Source organism: Podarcis raffonei, chromosome 1 (genome assembly GCF_027172205.1).
Source record: "Podarcis raffonei isolate rPodRaf1 chromosome 1, rPodRaf1.pri, whole genome shotgun sequence".
NCBI lineage: Eukaryota > Metazoa > Chordata > Lepidosauria > Squamata > Lacertidae > Podarcis > Podarcis raffonei.
The window spans coordinates 27,838,867-27,866,558 of NC_070602.1; the positions used below are offsets into that span (position 1 = coordinate 27,838,867).

General features: G+C 42.4%; 1 long non-coding RNA gene across 1 annotated transcript; it reads left to right on the plus strand.

Annotated features, from left to right (window-relative positions):
* The first annotated feature begins 489 nt into the window (after positions 1–489).
* Positions 490–27,692, plus strand: LOC128408328 (uncharacterized). Its single transcript, XR_008329037.1, has 3 exons — positions 490–647; positions 26,457–26,576; positions 27,453–27,692. It is a non-coding gene; the product is annotated as an uncharacterized LOC128408328 (long non-coding RNA).

A 27,692-nucleotide genomic window follows, 5' to 3' on the forward strand; every position in this document is an offset into this window, starting at 1 on the left:
GAGCAGTACCTATTTTTCTACTTGCACTTTGACGTGCTTTTGAACTACTAGATTGGCAGGAGCAGGGACCGAGCAACGGGAGCTCACCCCGTTGTGGGGATTCGAACCGTGACCTTCTGATCGGCAAGTCCTAGGCTCTGTAGTTTAAAACACAGCGCCCTCCTAATGCAGGTAGTAGCTTCCAAAGCGTGGTTTTAATCAGGACTGCAGCAGGGGAGGAAAATGGTAAAATAATTATCCACCTCTCAACTTCCAATGGATACTATCTGTAGTTTTAAAAACATGCACATTAAATATAAGCACATATTTAATGGCACACTTGGTTTGTCTCTGATATGCCCAGTTTTTGTCCGAATGGAGGCAGGGCTTTCTTTCCTGTATGTTTCCCTTTCTGAAAAGCTATCTACTTTCAATAGCATTCCATCTCTAATGGCATGGCATGTCCCCCTGTGCTTTCCACTCTCTTGTTGTTCTGCATTGTATCTGCTTGTGCCCTTGAGCTCTCAACCCCCCTGAGTGAGGAATTCCATTCTCTGCCTTCCTCTATTTATTGCAAGGCACTCTGCACGTTGTTCTGGAACTCTATAAATGACAAAAATGCACATAAGAAACTCAACAGATGGGAGGAGATCATCCCAGGAAAGATGGTGAGTAAAATAAACTCTTCCCAGGGCATTGATTTGAGGCAAGCTAAAATAAAATAAAATAACAATAATTTTTAAAATGATGAGGTTCCCGGTAAGAGGCAGGTTAATAAATCTGCCGGGAACTTTTGTTTGAACGGTGAGTAAGCGAAGTCACTTGCTGAGGCAGGTTGGGTCTGGGATTTCATAGAATTTTTCTAAGAACTAAGGGTTTGCCTCCTGGGCAACAGGCGTGCTTGCCAGTCAAAGATCAGAATGTCACGAAAGTTTAATCTGCCATGCTTTACCTCCTGCCTCCCTTCCTATTCCTTTATTACTTCTGGTTAAAAAGAAGGAAATCATGTCTATTGACTGAGGGCTCATGGAATTTCTAGAACAAAGATTAGATTAGGCTGCTGAAATTTCAATGGCCAACATTTTTTTTTTAAAAAAGAACCCGAATGACATCAGCAAAGCTTGGGGGGGGACCCCATAATCTGCTACCGAGAACTTCCATTGGCTGCTGCAAGGTCTGTGTTATTTGACATGACGTATCTCGTTTGGTGGCTTTCCTTCCACACACTGCATCATCAGTCCCTTTCTTGGTATTGGAAATCCCTTCTTTGTGCCCAACAGCATTCTGGTTTAGCAATGCAGCGATCAGCAGTACATTTTACTCAGCTCCCAAGGGGGCAGGGACGAGGGCCAAGGGTATTCAGTGGGAGGAGAAAGAGACTGCAGCTGGGAAAGGGAGATGGAGTTGAGATGGAGGAGTTCAGGGAAAAGGTGAGCAGAAAGCAAGGTGGGTGTATTTTCTTTTCCCAACCACTGAATAATTAACATCACCCAAAACTCAAAATGTGGGAAATCAACGCAAAGAAACAAAGCACACATTGGTGTGGTGTTTAAAACAATGTATTACTTCAGGATCCCAAAGAAATCTCCAATAAATCCAGAGAGCTGCAGTAGGGAACATAGGAATCTGCCTTATGTCTTGCGCTACTGTCTACTAGGCCTGGGCGATATATCAATATATTGCCCAGGACCAGTATGATGGGCAGACCGTGATGGTGATTTCACTCAGCGGTATATCGCTAGCAAAACCACCACCGCTGGTGAGTCCCTCCAGCGCCCAGCACGCCGAGGGAGAAACAAGCTTCAGCCAGTCGCTGGAGGCAGAGGGACTCAGGAGCCATGGCGGTCTCACCAGCGATATACCAGTGATGGTGGAGTGAAACCACCATCGTGGTCTGCCCCTCATCCCAGCGCAGAGGGAGAAGAAGAGAAGAAGAAGAAGAGTTTGGATTTGATATCCCGCCTTTCACTCCCTTTAAGGAGTCTCAAAGCGGCTAACAATCTCCTTTCCCTTCCTCCCCCACAACAAACACTCTGTGAGGTGAGTGGGGCTGAAAGACTTCAAAGAAGTGTGACTGGCCCAAGGTCACCCAGCAGCTGCATGTGGAGGAGCGGAGACGCGAACCCACTTCACCAGATTACAAGACTACCGCTCTTAACCACTACACCACACTGGCTCTCAAGTTGTATACAGCTTGTTCCTCCCTCTGTTTCTTTAAACTGCTTGGCTGAGGAGCACACAGCTGCCCTCACCTCAGTCAAGCAATTTTACGGAGTCCCCGCCCCGCCATAGGCTCCGTTAAACTGCTCCCGATCCCCAGTTGAGGGAGCCCCAATCCTTCTCCTGCCAGCATGCAGGCGGGAGAAGGGTTCAGGCTCCCTCAGCTGGGGAGTGGGAGGTTTATATGCTCCCTGGCTGAGGTGCACAAATAAGCCCCCATCCCTTTGGTATGTGCATATGCATGCCAGTAGGATGGTGTTTTTGCTCAGTCGGGGGTTAAAGCCTTCACACTCCCCGGCTGAGAGGCCGTGCCAGTGAAGGCAAAGGGAGAACTGCTTTCTTTTATAAGTTCTGAATCTTCCAACATTCAACCTCATTGGATGGCCATGAATTCTAGTGTTATTATGTCACAGGGAGAAAAACCTTTCTCTATCCGCTGTCCCCATGCCATGCATAATTATATAAACTTCTGCCACCTCTTATTCACCCTTTCTCTAAACTAAAAAGTCCCCAAATATTGCAACCCTTGATCATTTTGTTTGCCCTTTTCCGAACATTTCCCAACTCCATAATACTTTCTGAGTAGGAGCTACTTTCTGAGTGAGAGTTATTTCCCTTGGTCTGATCCTATACTGCTTTGATACCATCGGCAAGAAAGGACCATACCATTTAGCAGATAATGTGGTTCTTTCTTGCAGATGTTTCTGGAGCACCATGAGGTCAGATGGTGGTTTAGTGTGTCTCGTTGCATATGTATTGGACCTGTGTGATGTGGTACATACAGTAAATGGTCACCAAACCACAAATACAGTTTGCTTCCTTAACCTTCCTTTCTGACTCATTTCCTAGAGAAACAATTGGTTGCTGACGGAAATATATTCCCCACATAACCACTGCTCCTGTGAACTAGAGAGGGGAAGTTGGCCGGTGGTGGTAGGAAGTGCAAGGAAATAATATTTCTGTTGAGAAATGTATGGGAATTCTTGGTTGGATTGGAAGCGGGTTTGAAATCTGAGCTGTAGGCTTCTTTCTATGGGCCAAATGACACTTCAGTTGGGTGGTTTGATCTCACTATGCTTTATTTTCATTAATGAAATGCAGTCACAGTAGGTTGCCAACTGGATCAGAACTGTCATTCCGGGGGGGGGGGAGTGTTTAACCCTTTCCTCCATGGTCATTTTCCCTATCAAAATCCTCCAACACTCAAGGTGCTTTTTGACAAACTGGAGAATGAATGAAATAATTTAGGTGCCTGGGTTCTCCTGGGCGAACTAAAACATGGGGAGGGGGGTTGTTGATTATGGAAATGAAATGCCAAGGTTTTCTTTCCCTCTCTACAACTACTCTGGTCAAATGGTTAGCCCCAAGCCACCTCAGCTGCTGCACGGCACTTTGCAAAAAGAAAACGATGGGAAATCCGGTGATGGGTCTCTCACAGGACATATATTTTGGACCTCCATTATGATAGAAACACTGTTTAATTGCATTAACAAAAACATTGGCTCATAAAAGAGCACTTGCTTGAGGACCTGCTTTCTGGGTTGGTACCTTCCTAACCACTTCTCTTAGTTCCCTCTCTTCTTCCACACAACTGCTTTCATCCTTTCACTTTCTGGTATCACTTGAGAGTCATGAGCAGTCAGCAGCTGGTTCTGAATTCACCAACCCCTCTGCCCCATGCAGTGATCAATTCTTCTGCCTTCAGGCTAGGGCAGGGGGGTTCTTGGCAACATGCCATTGAATGGACCACTCTCGAAGGGCATGTAGCCTGGCACTGACTGCTCTGCCTGGCAGGGGATCCCCAGGAGGGGCCCAAACTTGCCACTGCCACCCAGCCCCCTCGCCATCCCAGTACGCAAGAGTGATACTGCTGCTGGAAGGCCAGTGGTTTATCCAGTGCAGTGCCAAGCAACCTATTGAGTTAGTGCAAGGAGGTCTGCTTGCACAACAAAAAATCCCCCCTCTCCCTGCTGCTGTTGTGTGGTTTTCACAGATGATAAGTGAAGCTCACATCTCAAGTTTTCACCACTGTCTGGCGTGAATTGAAAATTTACCATCGGACAAACCCCAGCGTAAGCCTCTGTGCATCTCCACATCTCAGTGGGGAAGTTTCTGTCAGTAAGAGACTTTGGGCAGCTTGTCAGCTGTTACTGATCTTCTGTGTAAGAAACCATTGAAAAGCTTTGAAGGAAACCCAGAGTTCCTTGAAATGTCATTTGAAAACCATACCCCAGTGATAATAGCATGTGAATGACTTAAAAGAGGGCATTTTGGGTTGGCAAAAGTTGGCTTTAGCTGCACCTATCTGGGTTCTAATATCCCAGTGACTTTCATCTAAGAGGACACTAAACTGCCTTCCCAAGTTGTGCTCTTATGAGCAAGGCACTGTGAATACAAAATGCTTCCTTTATTTTCTGCTCAGTAGAGCTTCCTGTACAGTACAATGAGGTAGAGTTGTTTGCAATAAAGGACTGGTGTTGCATGTCGAGTCCTGTGCCCCGTTCCATTGCTGTCACACACACGTAACTTGCCACATCTCACTGCATTTCATTAACCGTGTTCCTGGAAGTCGTGGCCACTGTGTAAACAGTTAAGCTTTGAGAATACACTCCTTGGTGATGTAATCTGCTTATTTACAACATCTGTCCAGGCATCCCTTGATAACTCAGTTAAAATGGCAATGGTAGTTACATAAGTCAGTTCTGCTCATATACAGATTCTTGGATGATATCACAAAATGCACCAGCCTGTCTTGCAGGGCATAGAAACAGCTTGTACATTTCATAGACCTGCCTTCTTCTCCGGTTTCCCTTGAAAGACTGGCTATATGGGAGACACAGGGTTTAAATGTTTTTCAGACATAAAAACAGCTTATGGGTTTGAAGAGATATGGCAAAGGTTTTCAAGGTTGCACATAATAAGGTACAGAAATGTGGAAATGATTATTTTAAGAGGCAGACCAAACAATGCCATGCTACTGCATGCAACCTTTTGCTGATATTTTATTTTATTTTAAAAGCAGAAGTAGTTTCTGAAGACTGCATAGGTCAGTGATGAGGTAGGTAGATGGTCTCAGGTTCAGTCCTTGGCCTCTCCGAAAAGGGTCTTTGCCTGAGACCTTGGAGAATGCCTGCTAGTCTGAGATAGCAGGAGTGGTCCAGATGAACCCACTACTCAGTATATGGCTACTTGAGAAATCCTTGAAAAAGAGGACAAAGTTTTCAATGTTTTCTGGGGTTCATGGGTACTGCTTAATGTTCCAGCCGCATTTTTCTTTACAGGAAATATGCCATTATAAAATGCTGGCTTTAGCAATTAAAGTAATGTCTATAACTGAGATCCAGGCTTGTTGGAATACCTATTTTCAGTACCCACTGAGAAATGGAAACGTGTTTTCCCCCGAGGAAGGGAAGAATGGTTAACTCAAAGGTCTTTTATATTTTAGGAGAAATAAGTTGATGCGTATTGGGCAATGGAGTCCATCAGTAGAAAGCTGAAACTCATCTGATGCTATCCATGAAATGCCCCAACAATTTTCAGAGCAAAAACACCACCTGATTGCTGCCGCTGACAATGTCTCCATGTAAATGGAAACCAAAGCATTTCAGGCTTCAATGAATTGAAGTGATTTAACTAATAAACTAGAGTTAGGTTTGACAGAACAATGCTGGCAATGATCTGTGAATCAGGCAAGAGCTCCTGAGTAAGGGAGGGGGAAAAATAAAAGAGTTTCATTCATTAGCTATAAGTTATTGTCAGTACCCAAGTCCTGACTGGTAGAAATAACCTCAGCACAATAAGATGCAGTATATTCATTGGAAATAAATTCAGTGCTCTGAGAAGATGAAGTGAATAGGGAAGTTACCTATTGGGAGGAGTCTGTATGACTGATCCAAATCTGGAACTTAATGAGCACCCAGGAGATAATGGAAAAATAAAGAACCCCAAGAAGCATTTGATAAAACTAAGGTTGCAGTCATGCTTTGTATGCAGTTACTTGGTCCATCCACCTGGATGGCACTGGTCAGGTTGTCATCTGGCTTGGAGGGTGGGGAAGACTCATGATTTAAGACGCATTGCTACAATAATGCTACAATATTCATGCATACTTCCCAGGGGTATGGAGTCACATCACATGGTAGCAGCGTCCGTACTTCTGAGTATATGTATGTGAAGGCTCTATGTTCAGGGTGGAACATGAATCCTTGCGGGTGTGAGTTTACTGTGTTCCTGTATGGCCTATGTTAACCTTGTGAATATGTAGGGGACCTGTATCTTTCAGGCGCCTGTGGTGCCGAAATGGTACATCTGATCCCCTAAATAAGAGCAGTGTGGTTGTGAGCATGAGTCTGTGCAGATTATAAATAGCACGGCTCACGAAACTGAAGCAAAAATAATCATTTTTTTTAAAAAAATTGCAATTATTTTTCCAGCTGGAAAAATAGAGGCACGTAGAATGTGCTTGGTAAGGTTGATCAGTTTCAAACGACATCATAAGTCAGCGAAGAACGAACAATAGAACGTCTGAGACTTGTTCAATAATTACCTGCTTATTTACTGTAAGTTTAAGCTCAGAGCGTCACTTAAAGCTTTACATCTCCCGCGCTGCCAAAATACATGCATGACAGAAATAAACTAAAACATCATATCCATCCATCCCTGCAAACTAGCTTTAGCCAAACAAAGACCAAGTTGTATACGGCTTCCATGGGCACACCCAGGAGACTCAATATAGCCATTGTGGGTTTGGCGCATTCACTTCCCCGGTGTATTTCACATTCCCAGCTGGAGCGCATGCTGACACCTCTGGGTAACATCAGCCTCCAGAATGAAGGCATGTGATGCAGTTTTGCTGCAGAAGAAGCTAAGAAGGTCTGGTAAATGGGAGACCACTACAGTGATACCCCGGGTTAAGAAATTAATTCATTCTGGAGGTCCGTTCTTAACCTGAAACTGTTCTTAACCTGAGGTACCACTTTAGCTAATGGGGCCTCCTGCTGCTGCCGCACGATTTATGTTCTCATACTGAAGCAAAGTTCCTAACCTGAGGTACTATTTCTGAGTTAGCAGAGTCTCTAACCTGAAGGACTGTAACCTGAAGCGTCTGTAACCCGAGGTAACACTGTATACGCAAGCCACTCTGCAAGCTGAGTGTAATATTTCTTTGGTAAAAAAAATAAAATCCTATTTTTTTGTATATGTTGTTGCATTCCAGCTCTTTGTTTATTTGTACGTCATTACCTTGGGTGTTTGTGTAACAAAAGAGGATTTTTTTGTGTTCCTTATGGGTTCATCAGCAGCTGGCGCAACAGTCACATTCCTTTCAGTATCACATCATACTTTGTTGCTGTGGATACCGTTGTGATGCTGCAAACAAAGGATTAGAAAACAACATAGTATTCCCTCTCCCTTTGACCAAAGGTTCTGCTTCCGTAACATATTAGCAAGATGAACACATGGCCTCACAGAAAGAGCCTCTGGAGGCTGACCATTCCATAAGGCTTTGCTTTTTTTGTAATTCTGGCTTATCTAAAATTGCTAATGGGACATTGGAGCCCTATTTTCATCAGGTTTTTGGATTTCTGTAGCACTTTGGGGGCACCCATAGAGCTATAATGCTAAAAGGAAGTGATATAACTTTATGTTTCTGGTTGCAGAAGTTAATAGGCAATTGTAAAATCAATCCTTTTGACAGAATCTGAATCAGAACGTTCAGGCATAAGTAAGGTCAACATATTCCTAGTAGTTTTAATTTGAACATCTAGGGCGGGGATCGGCAAGGCTTACCGGGCATGGGCCGGATCACTCCTGCGGAGATCTTCTGTGGGTTGGACCAGTGCAGTGTGACGCTGGAAATCGCTTCTGCGCATGCCCAGATGCCGAAAATCGCACCTGCGCAGAAGCGATTTTCAGCATCTGGGCATGCGCAGAAGTGATTTCCGGAGCCATGGAAAAGAGTCCCCATGCCGCACTGTGCAGCGCATGGGGACTTGCCAAGCAGGCAGCATTGTTCGGTGGTGGCTCATGGGCCAGTTAAGCCAACCTCTGATCTAGGGGAAAGAAGAACCAGTATTTTGTCTGGTGGACAATGCTTGGCCTGAGAAAACCACTGGAGTAAGACCCCAAACCAAATCACACGGTCACAAAACTGCCCTTATTTTCAATCTGTATAGCCACTTTTGCCAATCCAGGTGGAATGTTCAAGCAAACAGATTGAGCATGCACAAGAGAGTGCATGATGATGCCCAGTCCATGAAAATGAACTTGCTTTATTGTGAATTAGTTTGGAATCTTCGTTTGAGCTGGATCATTCAAGGGACAAACAGATTTCATGTTCACTCAGTCCTGCAGCTATTCAGCAGAAACTCAGTTCATAAATATGTCAATTAACCCCAGGGCTAGCAGTAGGACATGCAAAAATGCAACAAGTAGCAAGCCTAGCCACTCGTGCACTTATCTAAAGCAAGCAGGAAATGATGGCAGTGTGGTCCTGGTTTCCAGCCAGGGCTGTGAAAAGCTGATAATATGTCCAGGCCAGATGGGAAATGTCCTTCTTTGCCTCTACCAGGGGGACTCAGAGTAGACCCCCTTAAGATTGTGTTCTTGTTTAGTCGTTTAGTCGTGTCCAACTCTTTGTGACCCCATGGACCAGAGCACGCCAGGCACTTCTGTCTTCCACTGCCTCCCGCAGTTTGGTCAGACTTAAGATTGTAGGCCCATGCAAATTGCACCCCCTGTTCTGGTCTGCTTCCAGTGGGGTGGAATGGGGGTAAGGCAGGATGGAACAGGGTGTGACATGCTTAGCCAATGTGTGCAGGGGCCGGGAATGGAACCACCGTGCAAAATGGTCATTGCCTGTATTCCAAAACTCTGGATGACCCCACTCAGCAGTTTCATGTAGATGCTAAACAGCATGGAGGATAAAATCGAACCCTAAAGAACCACACATTGGAGGTTGCATGGGGCCAAAGAGCACTCCCCAAGCATCACCCTCTGGAAGTGACCATCCAAGTAGGGCTTTATCCACCACAATGCAATGCCACCCACCCCTAACTTGGACAGCCACTCCAGAAGCATGGCATGATCGATGGCATTGAAGGTTGAGGAGAATTAACAGGGGCAACTTTCCCCTGTCTCTCTCCTGACAGAGGTCATCATACAGGATGACGAAAGCAGTTTCTGTGCCCAAACCAAGCCTCAACCCCGATATTGAGCATGCATCAGGCAATCTGATCTGCAAGCTTAAGGTCTCAGTATATTATTAGTGTAGATCACTGAGCCTCTTGGGCTTGCTGATCAGAATATCAGCGGTTCAAATCCCTGCAATGGGGTGAGCTTGCCAGTGCAAAGCATGCCAGTGCAAGTAGATAAATAGGTACTGCTGCGGCGGGAAGGTAAACGGCATTTCCGTGCGCTCTGGCACTGGTCATGGTTCTCCGTGCACCAGTAGCGGTTTAGTTATGCTGGCCACATGACCCAGAAAACTGTCTGTGGATAAACACTGGCTCCCTTGGCCTGAAAGTGAGATGAGCGGCGCAACCCCAGAGTCGCCTTTGACTGGACTTAACCATCCAGGGGTCCTTTACCTTTACTTTTACCTTACCTTTAGAGTAGATCACCCAATGCGGGATCAATATACCCTAGCATTATATAAAACTGTCTAAAGTAGCTGTTGATCTTAAAATGAGAAGAGGCGCAGTATGGGCAAAGGGGTAGGTGTTAGACTGGCCAGGAGGAGGTGCCTCAGTGCTCTGCATCAGACTCTCCTTCCTTGGAGGTTTTTAAGCAGAGGTTGCATGGCCTTCTGTCCTGGATACTTTAGTTAAGATTCCTGCATTGCAGCAGGTTGGACTAGATCATTCTTGGGGTCCCTTCCAACTCTATGATTCTATGATTCTAATGGGCTCCTGAATTGGCAAACCCTTAGCTTGTTGTTGTTGTTTAGTCGTTTAGTCGTGTCCAGCTAGAATGCTGTAAAGGCCACCCCCATGGCAGAACTGCCTTTGCTTATTTTCCTACCAGTGTTGAACATTTGCAAAGCATTTCAGACTTCAGGGAAGAAAAATGGGGGAAAACCAACATCTATAGCTCAGGACAGATCAAAGATTTATTTTCACAAAGGTCAGATTTTCCATGTCAGGTTCATGAACTCTATGAAATAACCTGAGCCTTTGGGATCAAAAGGAGTGAAAGGATGGGAAGATATTGAAAGAACACACTGTCCACAAGATCAAGACCTCTCACTGGGCTCTGGTCTTCTGGCTTTGCCCTGCTGAGCAATCTGAGAATGGGCTTTTGAGCGACATTTAATCAGTTTGACTTACAGGAATGTCACAAAAGAAAGAAAGTTGTTTCTCAAAAGTTGGAAGTCTGAGAAAGGTCAAAGATCTCCTTGTCTAATTGCATGTCAAGTATTTTGGGGTGGGTGGGGAGGGGGTTTTATGCATGGAATTTTGGAAGAAAGCACATAGCACAACAATATCACTAGAAATATTTCTTTTAAAACCCTTATTATAATCATATATCATGGAAGCGCTTATGGAATAACTTGTGTAAAACACTCTTAAGGAAAAGTTCATTCATTTGAAAGCTTGGAGATATGTCACACACACACACACACACACACGTGTGTAACAAACTACAAGACTAACATAAAATCAGTTAATATTCAAAGGAGCTAAAACAAACTCAGTAATTGAGATTGGCTTCCATCATATGCAAAATTATTGCTCCAAAAAGTAAGAAGTAGATTTACAATTGCCCATATATAGCTTTGCACTGTAAAGTTTCCCACAATTTTCATGATCACTGCCACTCATGTGACAAATGTGGTATCCCAGCACACAGTTCTTTCCTTCTATTTGAAATTTAGTGTGACATAGTGGTACTACAGTGTAAAAGGAACATTGAAAATTGGGACAGAAGTGCTAGCATTAAAACTAATAAAGCTAACACAATAAACCGGAATGCAGTCTTTGCATCTCAGTGACCTTTCTAAACACTGAAAGGCAGTTTAAGTATGAGAATGAGGAAAATCACAGAAGCTTCTATTTGTTATTCTTATCATACAGAGAAGTACTCTGGAATGACCCCTTTAGTGTTTGACTCTAGGCCAGCCTTCGCCATCTTAGTGCCCTCCATATTTTGGGACTACAATCCCCATCAGCACGACAGTAGACAAGGATGAAGGGAGTTGTAGTCCAACAACACCTCAAAGGCACCAGGTTGGGGACAGGTAGAATTAGAAGAAGCTGTGTTGGTTGCTTTTTATTTATTCTGAAATTTACATCCTGATAACCAGTTACTCATGGCCTCTCTAGTAGCTTAAATCTGGAGCTTTTTCTAGCAGTGTATACTGCAGACCCTGGGCACCACTTCAGATCCAGGTGAGAAGAAGCTTCTGGTAAGGAAACTAAACCAAATCAAGGGAGAGTTTAAACCCCCCATTGAATTAAAAAAGAAAAATACTGCAAGGGACAACAAGCCTCAGTTAACGAGTCCTCAAATTTTCTTACAGGATAGTGCATTTATTTGTTACCCTGATCTTAGAGAAAGGTATAAAAATGGAAATCCATCCTATTCCAAATAAATCTGAGAATAAATGCTCAGTAAATCATAGTGGAAAATAGCTTTATTTTTGATAAACAATAATACTAGAAATAATGGAAATCTTTAAAAAGGATTCAGCTATTGCGCCCAAGTAAGTCTTAGATCCTTTCATTTATATGCTGATGAATTTATGCCTCACATTTTGATGGGTTATTGGGTGTCAGCAAGAAAAAACCCCTCAACAACCTTCTGTAAGACCTCGTTCAACAGAGTGATGAAGTGCATATTTCCTTGTGCTTTTCTGGGGGAGGAGGAAGGAAGCCACACTTAGCTGCAGAAATCCTGCCTTTCATGTTTGAGACACATTTTAATTTGTGTGAAATAAGGCTACCATGACTAGAGGATATAAGGCAGCTGTTCTATGCCAGAAAAGAGCAAAAACAAAACAAAACACCCAAACAAATTATTGAATTATCTTATTGTACGCAAAGATAGCAAGGGGTGATATCCTAACTCAAAGTTTTCCTGCATGATGTGGCTCGTTTAGGTCCTTTTTGGGGCTGTTTCTGGGGCTGAGACAGTTTTGATTGCATTGAAGGATGACCTACACTGAAAATAAGGGGAATACATCCATCTTGGTTGCTGGACATAGGAACGTAAGAGCTTCATCAGACCAAAGGCCCATCTTATCCCGCATCCAGTTCTCAAAGTAGCCAGATGTCTTTGGGATGCCCACATGCAAGACATAAGACACAAGGTGCCTTTCCCCACATTGATGAGGTGGCTGATGGAGGACACATATCTGTTTTCTGCCCAGTGCATCCATTTTGTGGTCAGTAAAGACACCACATTGTCCGCTTTGTGACTGGCTCCCGCAGCTTTTTTTCAAAATTCCAAATGTGCTCATCTGTGCAACCCTGTCTCTGATTTATATATATAATGCATTGCTATAATATTATCTGTTCAACTATGAAACCTGTTTCACCATTGGAACACCTCTGAGTAAGATTAGTCTCTATGGTCCAGCTTCAGCTATCCAAGCCATAGAAACATACCAATTTTATGCAGCAATTCCAACTTCTTGAGATACCAAACCAATGCTCAGAATTTGTAATGCATACAGTATGATTGTTACTTAAAATCTGTATGCAAATATTACGGGAAGCTGCAAACACAAGTTCTGACACAATGTGCTTCCCTTGACCGAGAAAGGAGGAAAAGAAGACTGAACTCGTGATCCATCATTTGTAAGGAATTTCTGAATGGGACTGCTTATAACTGGTGCCCTTTTTACTGAAGTGTACGTAGTTATATTCTGCCATAAATAAAAGAAACATTATGTCCCATTTGGGCACACTCTTTGCATGCTAAGTGAATATTTGGAGTAAATGATGTGTTTTTTGAAATGAATTTTCCATATTCTCCATCGTTCTGTGCAGAAATGTTCAGGACGTACAGTCGTCCATCAGACTAAGCAGAGAAAGTGGAGCATTATTTCATTCCTCAAATTTCTGAGTGCCCACACATCTTTGGTTCTCGTGACTTCCTTATTGTTCAGTCATTTATATCAAAGATGTTTTAGGCATTCAGGAAGTGTATTATTATGCTTCACTGCAGAATGCTGGATTCTATAACATCTTTCATTCAAAGTGGGTTTCAAAAGAATTTATTGAACACAAAGTTTTTGTTTTTTAAAAATATGGTGTCAGCCACAGCTGTAGTAAAAAGGGGTGGGTTTTTTTAAAAGGATGATATTTATTTACCGTTAAGATTATTTTTAAATCATCTATGCCAGATGCCCAGATTGGACTGCGTATGTGTACCCCTGTGTCGTCCCCCCCCAGAAAAAAACCCCACTGGGTCTGAGATTAAACTGGGGATTGGAGTAATGTGTACATAAGGGCTATGCTTTTTTCTTCTTCTAAAAAAATGTTTAGGGGTACTCTCATTTTCCTACTCATTGAAATTCTGCCTCTCAATGAGGCCAAACCTAGATTCACAAAATGTTTAGGGGTATGCGTCCCCCTGCGTCCCCCCAGAAAAAAGCACTGCATAAGGGCACCAATGTAGCTCCAAAGCACGGGAGCACCATGCCATTTCCCTGTGCAGTTCCTGGGTTGTGCCCAAGACTCTCTCTCCAAATACAGCCTTTTATTTTCCCTCATCTTTGTAATGGCACCTCTTCCACCCAAACCAGCAAAAATGCTCAGAAAGAGGCGGACAAACCAGATTTGCAGATCTATGGTGGAACATTATTATAAAACCATTCATAACCATATCAGGTAAAAGCAAATTTGTCCTGCTATGCTAGCTGCTGGCTTGGAAATAAGGAAAATGTTCTAAGTGGCGCTTAAAAAAAAGAAAGAAAAAGCAAAGCCGTCTATGTTCAAACCAGCCAAAATTGCTCCGGTGGCTTTTTTATTCTGGAGTTTGGCAACCATGACATGATCTTCTTGTTAGAAGACCCAAAATGACTGCAGACATCCTGCTCTGACCAGGGAGATCCGGGACACGCTGGCAGAAGTCTAGGAAAAGTGTATCCTTGCTCTACATAGCTGCGCCTTTCCGGTCAAGCCTTGGCTGTCCTGCTTGAAAGGGATTGCATTGAACAGGTACAATAATAAAGAACAGCTTTCCTTCAGTGGCTCCTCTGCAGGAACCTATGAAATGAGGCGAGCCCAACTAGAAGAGAAGAGAATCTTGTTGCTATTAGGAGCTTTGCAGCAGCCAAAGATAATGCGGTGGCAGTACTAGCAGGAGCTTCACAGACATTGATCAAGCCTTGAACTGGTTATGGCTGTTCATTGTGAGAGGTCTAAGCCAAGCTACAACAGTGCCAAATGAACATGCAAGACATCAGGGCGCATTACACTAGGAAGGTCAATTCCGTTTGTATTGCAAGCTCAGAATAGTTCTCATGGGTTTATTTTACTTTCTCCCTGGATTTGTCAGCGTTATCTTTTGCCAAGCAAAGGCCGTCGTTTCAGAGCTGCTCCTTTGGGCCTGTCACTGACAAAACACTACAAAGACTGATGCAATCACACAGGTCCATTTCATTCTGCTATCTAGTCCCATACTGTTGTCTAGTAATAATGCCATTGCCTTCCATAAAAAGAGAGATAGCGACAGAAAGTATTACAACAGGCTGTGTCCATAATATCTCCCAAACAAATTTGCTCATTGGTTAGTAGGGATATACTGTACTGATTTTGTTTTCTTGTTTTTCTACATTTCCACTGTGATTTTTTTAAATACAAAATTATCAGAATTTTAATGCAAATTCCTCCTACTATGCACATTTTTGTATGCAATATCTGGCCAATGAGCACACTGCTTTCATGGCTGTCTCATTCGGTCATGGATGTGGATAGCATGGGTTTCCATCTTTCTCTTCTGTCCTGGACAAGCCAGAGAAACTCGCTTATGTATGCATCTGTTAAATACAGGAGTAACAAAGTGGATGGGTGTTTCTTTGCAAGCAGCCAAGACCTAGCCAGTCCTCATTCACAAGCCAGGAATGGGGCTTGCTGACACCACTGACTGTTCTATAGCACATACAGTCAATTCATAGGCTCCAGCTGCCCGGCTGAAATCAAACCTTTGTTGTGCAGAAATTTATTATCTTCATCTTACAGATGGAGACACCAAGGGATTATATGATTTGACCATATTCACAAAGTGCAGGACCTGGAGTTTAAAACCTAGATATCCTGAACTCTGCTCCCAAATGAGATGGATAATCTTGCAGAGCAAGAGAGAGACTCTGTTTTCTGTCTTGTGGAGATAGGATATTTATACACTTCAGAGTTACCATCCCACAGAATTAAAAAAAAGCAAGTGTTTTCTTGCTTGGAGACTGCCTAGTTTTACTCCAATTTAGAGCATTTGTTTCTGCAAAATAAATAAATAAATCACACTTGAAATACAGAATAAAGCTACAATCCTTAAAGAATATTTACAGTATCCCTGTTGGTATCTGTTTCAGATTTGGGACTCAGCTACATTAGTGAAGAAAAAAACATTTTATATGAGTTATAACACTGTGATACCATTGCTCTGTGGAGTCTTGTCTTTTGCCAACAGGATTTCCCTTTATGAAGTTTACAGTGTGTTTAACTGAATCACATTTTTTATTTGTCTAGATCCAGCCTCTGATTGAGCTTATGTATATGTTGTTGTTTTAAGCCTATCTATCATCTATCTATCTATCTATCGATCGATCGATCGATCGATCGATCGATCTATCATCTATCATCTCTCTCTCTCTATAGGTTTTTAAACATTGTTTTCATAAATGCACTTGTTTTAATTGTTTTACATATTAAATAATAATAATAATATAAAAATGCACTCACACTTATTTTATATATGTTCGGGGTTATTGCTAAACTAATAGTGTTAGATCCAAACTTAGCCATCCTTAGAGTAGACCCATTGAAATCAAGGGAGATTCAGTCCCTTTTTATTTCAGTGGGTCTACTCCAAGCACGACTTACAGGACCATCCAAACCTTGTCTGGGCAGGTGAAGTGTGGTGGAGCAGAGAAGTCACAGTCTAATCCTCAGCTCCATCCTCAGAACACCCCAGAACATTGGGGGGCTTTCTGAAGGCCCAACTTTGGGAATTTCCACCTGCTCATTTGGAGCTCCATGCCAGCAGAGTGATGGTGTCATCTAAGGTTGCCATACATCCCAGAATTTCTGGAAATATGCCAACCCTATGCCGTCACTTCATGGGTACAGCCAGCAGAGCAGGGTGGAGGGAGATCTTGCGTTGGATTGATGATTAAGCTTGGAGCCATTCATTGACTTCATTTCAATTCAATTATCATTTTTAAAATTATTGTTGTTAATACTACTTCTTCATCTACTACTAATAGCACCACTGATACACAAGCAAAAAAGACAGGTCCCATTTTAACTCTTCCATCAGGAGGACCTAAAAGTGCTTAAGGCTGCGGTACTAGCCTCTCTTTTCATAGCAGTAGGTGCTATGGAACCCAGCAGGGCTTTCTTCTTTTAGACATGCACTTAAGGTTTACCCCTTGTTAAAAGCACTTGAAATATATATTATCTGCCTAATTAGATAAATGATAATGAATGCTGATAAATGATAATGTGTGCTTGGTGATTCTCAAAAGGTCATTGTTAGTTTCTTCCATTTATTTGCATCTCCCTTTACCCCAATCCTGATTAATCCCTTATCTAGGTATCCACTGAGCAAATGTTAACAACGTACAGCATGGCGCTATGCAGGTTTGTTCAAAAGTAAGCCTCTGGGGTTGGGTGACTATACCTGAATTTCAGTTTCTCATTTTCCCAAGCTTAAGTTCAGTTCTTCAGAATTTCCACGTCCGTTTCTGATTCATTTAAAGTCCTCAGGAAAAAATATTCAGCATTTTAGTGCAAATTTTTGCCTAACGTAATAGACACATTTCCCCCTAGTACCACACACTTTTGTGTGTTATTCTAATAGATAAAAGCATTTTTATGTACACTTTATTATGCATATTTTTGTATACACTGCTTGGCTGGAGAACACACTTGTGAACACACGGAGAAGTACAAAATTCAAGGGATGGGTGTGTTTCACCCTTTGCTTGGGGAAGTACAAATGATATAGGTTCACCTTTAAATGCTAACTGAATTGAATGTCTCTCCCATCCCTACAATCCCCACTGTCTTCAATGAAACCTATTCTCTGGTAAGTCTTTTAGGACTGCAACTTGAGGTCCACATGTTCAACACGTGTGCCATCCTTTACTGAATTACACAGCATAGTAAAGGTGAGAGGCACAATGGCTGGCATTTGTTTGTCTATTTTAAAGCACTTGTGGGGGCTGCCTGTCTGGGGGGAGGCAGAGTGTACATTGGCTTTGTTTCATAGACCAGCAGGGAATGCAAGCCAGTGCCATTAGAGCAGCTGCTGTCAATTTTTTAAAGTGTTAATGTAAATGGAAAATGTTTTTGTTAAACGGTCGGGTCACAGTAACATATCCTATAATGAATGTCTCTCAGGAATTAACTATCCCCAGCTGGTAATTCATACAGCTCATGTATACTCTGTACCATTTTTACAGCATGTTCGGTCTTTGCTAAGTGGTTCACAGCCTTTATTGTATTCAATCCGAAAGCAATTCCATGAGATGAGTTACTGTTGGTCCCATTTTATAGATGGGGAACTGAAGCTGGCAGATGGTGACCTGCCAAAGGACAGAGAATGGGGGACAAACTAACCATTATGTGCAAAGCTGTGAAACAAAGTCTTGGTATCTTATTTTATTGTTTGAAAGAAAAATGAAAAGCAGATCTCCCTGCTCATTGCTGAGAGTGGTGGTGGGGGGTTTTGAGCAGAACAGTGCTTGGTACAGAAAGGGTTAAGCTTCACTGCCTTCCTACTGCTACATTCAAAAGAGCACCCTCCTCAGGCTGCTATTCTATATAAAAATGCAGGTCCTCATTACACACATTGAATACAGGGATGTGGGTGGCACTGTAGTTTAAACCACTGAGCCTCTTGGGCTTGCCGATCGGAAGGTCAGCTGTTTGAATCCCCACAATGGGGTGAGCTCCCGTTGCTCTATTCCAGCTCCTGCCAACCTAGCTGTTCAAAAGCATGCCAGTGCAAGTTCTTCTTCTTCTTCTTCTTCTTCTTCTTCTTCTTCTTCTTCTTCTTCTTCTTCTTCTTCTTCTTCTCTTCTTCGGCGATCACTTGTAGCCGAGTAAGATTGTCTTCCATAAACATGGTTTTAACAGTGAGTCCGTAAGTGACTGTGGAGGCCAATTCTGGATCCACACGTCCTTCCACAGTGGGGACATTGGTTTCCGGACGGGAGTTGATCATGGTGTGGATTTGCCAAGTGTGCCTTCCTCTTAGCACGTTTCTCCTTTGCATCCTGAGTTTGAGTGTCTTCAAAGCCCATAACACGTTTGGTAAAGGCTATTCTCCAACTGGAGCACTCATAGGCCAGTGTCTCCCAGTTGTCAGTTGGAAAAAACTACATTTTTTAAGATTTGCCTTGAGACAGTCTTTAAACCTCTTTTGTTGACCACCAGCATTACGCTTTCCATTTTCAAGTCCAGTGCAAGTAGATAAATAGGCACCGCTGTGGTGGAAAGGTAAACAGTGTTTCTGTGTGCTCTGGTTTCCGTCATGGTGTTCTGTTGTGCCAGAAGCTGTTTAGTCATGCTGGCCACGTGACCCGGAAAGCTGTCTGTGGACAAATGACGGCTCCCTCGGCCTGAAAAGCAAGATGAGCACCGCACCCTATAGTTGCCTTTGACTAGACTTAACCATCCAGGGGTCCTTTACCTTTACCTTTTACAGGGCAGGTTTGTAACTGGGGGAGAGACCAACCCTAGAGATTTGCTATCAGCCATTTTAGACAATTCGGAGCTAAAGGAACAGATGGTCTGACTCAGTTTAAGGTCAGCTTCCTGTTGTGCTTGGCCACTGTTAAGAGTCCATTTTCTCAAGAAAAAAACCTTTTGAAATCAGATCTTTTCTAGGAAGGGTGATTTCAGTTCACAGTTGAAGCAAGCACCTTCTACAACATGAGCCATCAGCCATTATTTTTCATGAGCAAATAATCCACCTGCCAATTCAGGCCACTCAAGTTAATCAATATAAAAATGTATAATAGATCAGAGGTATATCTTACACTTATTAACAGATAAATGAGTTGAGGCAGCTTAATGCGCACCAGCCATGAAGGTGTGGCTTAACAACATCCTATAAATGCCAACAGGTATATAAATATTATAAATAAATAACTATAAACACAATCATAATAAATACTTCAATCGGTGTCCAGCTTTTTCATTTAATTAAAACATTTTCCTTATTTTCTTCAATATACTGTTTTTGTTTCTTAACAAATACATGCAATCAATGAGAACAGAATATATGTCATAGTCAGTTTCAAGGACTAAATTCCCCTGAATGCTAACTGACGCTGCACAGGAATTAAGGCTACATCCTTCAGACCATCTTGCATGAGCCCTATTATATTGGGTAAGATTGATTCTAAAGGAGCATTTTCAGGTTTCCAGCTCATACGTTTTCCTTTATAATTATACAGCTTATCTCTTTGTGTGCATCAGGGTTAGCCTTTAAGCAATTCTAATGGTGGCTCTTTGCAAACAGCTCAGAAAGCAACAGGGGCAGCATTTCCACTAAATTCAATGGGCCTTTTAAAACTTCAAGGCCTCTTTCTTTGGCACAGATGATTTCATATTGGTATGCCACTTCAGAGTGGAACAGTGCAACATAATTATTATTATTAAGTCCGTTACTACTTTCTCTATTTCTCTCATAAAGTTTAATGAGGCCGAACATTTAGCCCTTCGGTGCCCAAACAATGCAAAAATATCATTCTGCCTTTTTAAAATCATTTTTTTTAAAAAATAAATAAATAAAATAAACCACTGCAAAGGAGTAATGGTGATGCTGGTGATATTTTATTTCTCTTTGGGCGCCGCAAGTGAGTTCACTGCTAAGCAAACTCTGCCGCTGCCACTGAGATGATTCCCAGACTTAAATTTAGACATGTGGTAAAGATGCTTGCTTGCTGAATTCGGGCTATTTGTGTTGACATTACTAAACAGATCCAATTTTGTGGAGTATCTGCACCAATTTTAACTCTCTCTTTTTTGGTATAAAAATAGAGCCCCTTATAGTTGTTGGTGTTTTTTTTAAAAAAAGTATAACTCTAAGGTTTTATTTTGTGTGAGTTAGTGTACTTAACTCCTGAATCATAACCAGGTGCTAAACCATTGAGTCTCATCTTGACTTACACACCTTTGAGCCTCAAAATGTATTGAAATGTTAGACATTTTAAGGCAAACTTTAGGAAGAAGATAAATAGAGAACAATGGGATCTCTGACCAGGTAGGAAAACATCAGCTTTCAAACTCAAATTATATGTTGAGTTGGCATCTGTCTGTCTTGGGAGACAATGGAAGGATGCGCCTTTGGGGGTGAGGTCAAACTATTGGCTGGTTGCAGCACCTGCTGTGGCTATAGAGACTGATGTGGGAGAGACATGTCTCATTGCAGATGGGGCAGATGAAGGCATCTGGTTGTGCTGCTGCAGATGAACCATGGCTTTTCTTTTCTCTGCGTTCCTCCCAGTGGTCATTCCTCCTCTGGTCACTGCTACGGATACACAACTTGACTTCCTGTTGCCAGGCACTACGGTCGTCTGCAAGGGACTTCCACATGGCAAGGGTGATGTTGCCGGCCTTCATGTCATGTTTGCAGACATCTCAGGGTTACAGGTGACACCAGAATTGGGCTACCACTAGCTGTATTACAGATGGATTCTCCCCAACCTGATTAAAGAACCAATAATCCAGACTCCAAAGCTTTTTGTTTGTTTCGTAAGTGAATACAGCATTCATTCTTTCAAACGTTGTGCTTTTTTCAACCATCCTGAGATTGCATTCAGCTGATTTTAGAGAACTTTAGCAAGATGTACAGAGTCTGGGCACTGGGAAATAATGGCTTGCTGCCTAGACAACTTAACAGTAATGCATTCCTATCATTAAACTATGTAACTGGAGTGATATTAATTAGTGAAACCCACATCATCATAATTTCATTTAAGAATATTTGCTACCACAGGTTAATGATGCTTGAGATTCTGAGGGCTGTTTTTGACGTTACTTGTTAATGGAGCAGGCAGCTTCTATGATTAAATGAACACTTTCCACTGAAAAAAATATGACAATAATATTTGCTGCCTGTTTAGGATATTTATCTGTAACATAGACTTCTTTACGCATACAAAATCTATGGGTTTTGTGATATCCCTAGTGGAAGCCTTTTAAAAATTGTTTATAGATTTTTGTTTGAGATTTTTACAATAAAAGACCTCCTGCCTTTCTCATTTATATTTTTGGTGACATGGGAGATTTGGTAATATATACTATATAGAAAAAAGAAGAATGGTTATAAAGGAAAAATAGTGGGAAGAAAAAAAGAAACAAAAAGAAAAGCAAAACACAGTATAGTTCATGATGGGAAGTACTAGAGGGAGATACACATCTTTTTAGTCTATCCAGATTTCTAAGAAATTCTGCCAAATGTGATGCAATTTCTCTCACCCCTCTTTTCATGTAAAGCATTTGTTTCGAAGGGGGACACGGGTGGTGCTGTTGGTTAAACCACAGAGCCTAGGACTTGCCAATCAGAAGGTCGGCGGTTCAAATCCCCGCAACGGGGTGAGCTCCATTGCTCGGTCCCTGCTCCTACCAACCTAGCAGTTCGAAAGCACTTCAAAGAGTAAGTAGATAAATAGGTACTGCTCCGGCGGGAAGGTAAACAGCGTTTCCGTGTGCTGCTCTGGTTCGCCAGAAGCTGCTTAGTCATGCTGGCCACATGACCTGGAAGCTGTACGCCGGCTCCTTTGGCCAGTAAAGCGAGATGAGCACCACAACCCCAGAGTCAATCACGACTGGACCTAATGGTCAGGGGTCCCTTTACCTTTACTTATTTGTTTATAAGCTGTGAGGCCTAGGAGGTTTTTTACCCATTGGTCGCCATGAGGAATCTAGAGGCTTTTCTGTTTTCTCCAACTCCCATCAGCCTCATTCAGCATTGCCAATGGCCATGGGAATCCAACAGCATCTGGAGGACACCTGATTGGGGAAATCAGTGTTTGACTAGGAGGGTGCTCTGTGAACCCAGGCTCTCTACTGGATAGACATGTCCTATTTTAAAATTAGGTGTTTTATAGCAGCACGGAGAAATGGAATATGATAGGATTTGTTTAAGATCATATTAATTCTTCTTGTTACTTCTTTCCAGAAATATGCAATGGCAACATAGTCCCAAAAGAGGTGGGAGAAATTATTCTGTAGTGCTCTGATTCTCCAGCAGTTAGCATTGGTTTGGATGCCTAAGTGGAAGAGCCATTCAGAGGTCTAGTGTACTCCTTGGAGTATTTCTTGTTGGAAGAGCCTCAAATGAAGATTTAAGATGAAGGTGCCACAATCACAGCAAGCATAGAATCATAGACTTGGAAGGGACACAAGCATTATCTAGTCCAACCCCCTACAATGCAGAAAACTTGCGACATGATGGTTTAATTTTGACTTAAGCTCCTTATTCCATATGTGTGTGTGTGTGTGTGTGTGTGTGTGTGTGTGTGTATATATATATATATATATATGGAATGATGGTCAGCCTCCTAGAAGGACCAACTGCTGGTGCAATTCGTATTGCAAGTGGTTGTCCATGCAGTCTCCCATCCCACCTACCATTCATACCAGAGGTGAAGATTTCTTTTTATGCTGCCCTGGTACACACACTGATGGGAGGATAATAGTGCTTCATATTACAGCTTTTTTATTTTATTTTTTATTATTATTATTATTATTATTATTATTATTATTATTATTATTAAATTGTCCTCCCTTCTCTATGCAATTTCTTCTTCTTTCCTCATGTTTTCTCATAAAAAGTGTGCAGAAAGAGAAAATGATGGTAAGACAATTGGCCAGGCATGCCTTTCCACCAGGGCATAACAATTGAAAACCAAAGGAATGTACGCAAACAGTTCTCCACATGACAAAACGTGCCTTGACATGTACCACTTCAAGCTGCAAGAGTAGAAAATGCACAGTCAAATTCCCAGCAATAAAGGGTGGGGGGAAATCCCTACCCATAGCAAACTAGGGTATCAGGAAGGCTACAGTTGTGCACTTGACTTCTTTCTGACTTTCCAAGTTTTCAACGTATGTGCAGGGAGGTCTGCTGGTTTGATTTTAATAGATGGGAGAACATTCACTACCTGCAGTCCCAAGTAGTAATGGCCAGGAATATTTTCTGCTCTCTGCCTCAAGAAAGGTGTTTTGTTTTTTAGTCTAGGGCTCTCTCAAGGATTCTGTGCTGTTGGTCTCAAGCCTGCGTTTGTGGCCAGACAGAAGCAGCATACCCTCCAACATTTCTCCAATGAAAATAGGGATGTCCCAGTCCATAATGATAATTTTACTATTTATACTCCACACATCTTACTGGGTTGCCCCAGTCACTCTGGACAGCTTCCAACATATTAAAAACAACAACATTAAACATTTTAAAAAACTTCCCTATGGAGGATTGCCTTCAGACAGCTTTGGAGTCAGATAACTCCATACGCTCCAACATTTATTCAATGAAAATAGAGACATCCTAAGGAAAAGCGGGACATTCCAGGATCAAATCAGAAACTGGGACGGCTTCTCTAAATCAGGGTTGTCCCTGGAAAATAGGAACACTTGGAAGGTCTGAAGGAATTGACAGACCAATTTACAGTGGTACCTCGGGTTACATACGCTTCAGGTTACAGACTCTGCTAACCCAGAAATATTACCTCAGGTTAAGAACTTTGCTTCAGGATGAGAACAGAAATCGTGCTCCAGCAGCAGGAGGCCCCATTAGCTAAAGTGGTGCTTCAGGTTAAGAACAGTTTCAGGTTAAGAACAGACCTCCGGAACGAATTAAGTACTTAACCTGAGGTACCAATGTATTGGATGTAAATGTAATAGTGATTTTACTTGGAAGTAACTAATAGTTAAAATAAGAAACTATATCCTAAGGCACTACAACTCCCATCAGCCTCAGCCAGCACATTGCTGAGGCTGATGGGAGTTGTAGTCCAAAAATATGGAGAGCACCAAGGTTGGGAAGGCTATCCAAAGAAACCGAGGCTGGGTGTCAACTTGTAGCGGAATGGAAAAGGAATCAGGTAAACTGGTAGAATAGACTACAATTTTTTAGTCTTGAAGGTGGAAGCTACCATTTTTAAAGCTCCCCAGTAAGAAAACCCTCTGCCAGTAAAAAACCAAGCCTGGGAGAGAGCAAGAGTGTGCTGGCTTTCTATTTGCAGGGGAACAGGGTTTGTGTTTTTTTTAATGTAGGGGGATGTCTGAAGTAATGGAATCTGTTCTACTTCCTTGGCCTTCTAGCACCTCCTTCTGTGCAGACGAAGCCAAGGGACTTGGGAGCCTCAACTCTTGGCCTGCTTCTGAGTGCACCACAGAATAGCCTTCCTCATTCCATTTAAAAATAAAAATAAAAAGCACCCAGCAACTTCCTTTACCAGAATCAAATAATAATAATTATTCCACTAAAGGGTAGAGGCTTTTCTTTGAGGGAATGTGTAATACTAGCTGGGTAAGGAGATGTAAAGCAAACATGTTGGTCGGACCTCACTAGCAGAAAAGGAAAACAAACGTTCTTGAGGGTTTGCTCATTTTGATTATTGATAGGAACTGTCAAGCAGAAGCTCTCAACAAGCTGCTCATATTGTCTATACAATTATTTTATTTTGCCTGAAGGGCAACTCATTTATTCATCCAGTGTGTGTGTGTACGCACACACGTTTTTGTTATCTGGCAAGAGACTTGTTCAACTCTAAACATTTAAATATGTTCGAGGAAAAGAAAAGATACACAGTGAAGTAAGAATCTTTCTTCAAGGTCATGCTTGCTCACATTTAGGGCCTAACTAGATGTAAAGTAAGGTGTGCAGGAAGCTGGCATATGCCAAGTCTGATCTCCATCTAGCTCAGTACTGTCGACACGGATTGGCAATGTCTCTCCAAGGTTTCAGGCATATCCTGAAGATGCCAGGGACTGAATCCAGAATTTCTTTTTTATTACAGCAGGCTAATATGGCTACTCTTCTTGAAAGCAGGTGAAGTAATTCCTTTCAGATTTTAACATGTATGCACGCATACATACATACACAAGGCAGGATTATATGTGTTGTTCTAAGACATCTGGGGTGTGTGTGTGTGGAGGCTTCTTTTATCCAAGCCATACAACTAGGAAAAATGTTTAAAAACAAAAAAGGAGTGTTTTTTAAGCAACATATTTCCCATTTCAGTTCTTCTGAAATTATATAGAAAGGTGGGGTGGGGATGGTGGAAAGAGAAAGGAGGAAAGAAACAGGAACAAACGGGAATGGAAGAATTGTGGGCTTCTCATTCTGCAAGCGGCCCCACAGCCACAGATTGCCCATCTATACTATATAGAAAACATAACCATATATATTTCAACAGGCAACATACTTTGCCGCACAAAAAAGCCTCATCTGAATGCCTGAGGGCTTTGGTAATCGAATTGGGAAGTAGGTAATATTGACAAGAGTGTTGCCTTCCATTGTGATAGTTGTTGTGAGCTCAGCTACCTATTGTCTCTGAGCTACCATACTCAACCTGTTCTAGGATGTAGCCAATGCTAGTCCTACTCATAGTAGACCTATTAAATATAATGGACATGGCTAAATTAAGTTTTTTAATTTCAGTGGCTCTACTCTTGAGCATATCTTATTTGGATACAATTCAGCGTCACAAATATTAACACTCGGAGCTCTTCAGCTTCTATGGAATGTGATTGTCTTAAATGAAGGCTGCAAGAGGCCAACAGGACACATGAGGGATAATATATTCAGCCCTCTTCCCTTCAGCATTTAGAGCACATCCAGCCAATAGGGGTTGCCTGATGAATTTTTAACCACTTCTTTCAACATATGTCTTGGATTTTGTTGCATTCTTGATTTTATCTCAGGAATGTTTCCCATCAATAATTATGAACCAACCTTCCTGTTTCTTCTTCTTTCTCTTCAGAGAAACTGCTTTTTTATATTGGGTTGGGCAGGCAAGGTGGTTAGCTTTTGTTCCAAAATCAGGTCTGACTCATCCAGGTGTGTTTCATTGCCAGGTTTGTTCACTTGATTACTTCCCGGGAGAAACGTGGTTCTTTTGCACGTATCGCTGAGGATCATCACTGAGAGCGATGCAGGGAGCTTTGCAGCCTCTCATCCGCCACTAACACTTGCAGGTTAGTTTCTTTTGCTTTCTTGATGGGAGAACGTAGCAATCGTGGAAAGAGCTAGCACAACAGATTCATAAAACCCACTGAAGACGGACAGCAACAGTTATGAGCATGGTGCTGATAATACACCATATAACACCTGTTCTGAAAGATCTACATTGGCTCCCAGTACGTTTCCAAGCACAATTCAAAGTGTTGGTGCTGACCTTTAAAGCCCTACATGGCCTCAACCCAGTATACCTGAAGAAGCGTCTCCACCCCCAACGTTTGGCCCGGACACTGAGGTCCAGTTCCAAGCGCCTTCTGGTGGTTCCAGGAAGTGAGGTTACAGGCAACTAGACAGAGGGCCTTCTTGGTAGTGGCACCCGCCCTGTGGAACGCCCTCCCATCAGATGTCAAAGAAATAAACAACTATCTTGACTTTTAGAAGACATCTGAAGGCAGCCCTGTTTGGGGAAGTTTTTAATGTTCGAAGTTTTATTGTATTTTTAATATTTTGTTGGGAGCTGCCCAGAGTGGCTGGGGAAAGCAAGCCAGATGGGCAGGGTATAAATAAATAAATAAATAAATAAATAAATAAATAAATAAATAAGCAAGCCAAGGTTGCAGGTGCAATCCTCATATAGGACAGCTGCATATTCCTGCATTGCAGGGGGTTGGACTATATGGTCCTCAGTGTCCTTTCCAAATCTATGATTCAGTGAGGCTAGGACAGCACTGAAGTACAATCGTTCTTCATATGCTCCAACCTTTCTTGCAGAATAATGTGGTTTATCTGCAAAAGTGACAGCGTACAGTTTTGCAGCTAAGATTCTCCAGAATAAGATATCACATGAAAAAGCATCTCAACCCCACCCCTTTCCCCTTGTTCCTTCTGTACAGAGCTTTCATCATTTGCTGTGGAACAACAGCAGGAGAGGGCTGCTGTGCTCCTATCTTCCCTGTGAGTTCCCCCAAGGCAACTGGTTGGTCACTGTTGGGAAAGAAGGTTGGACTAGATGGGCCTTTGGTCTGATCCAGCAGGACTCTTCTTCTGTTTTTCTAGGGTTGTTCTTTTGGCTGAATGAGCGCTAGTGCTAGAGGCTGCTTTTTCTAGCCCTGTGCCAAACACATATTTGGCAA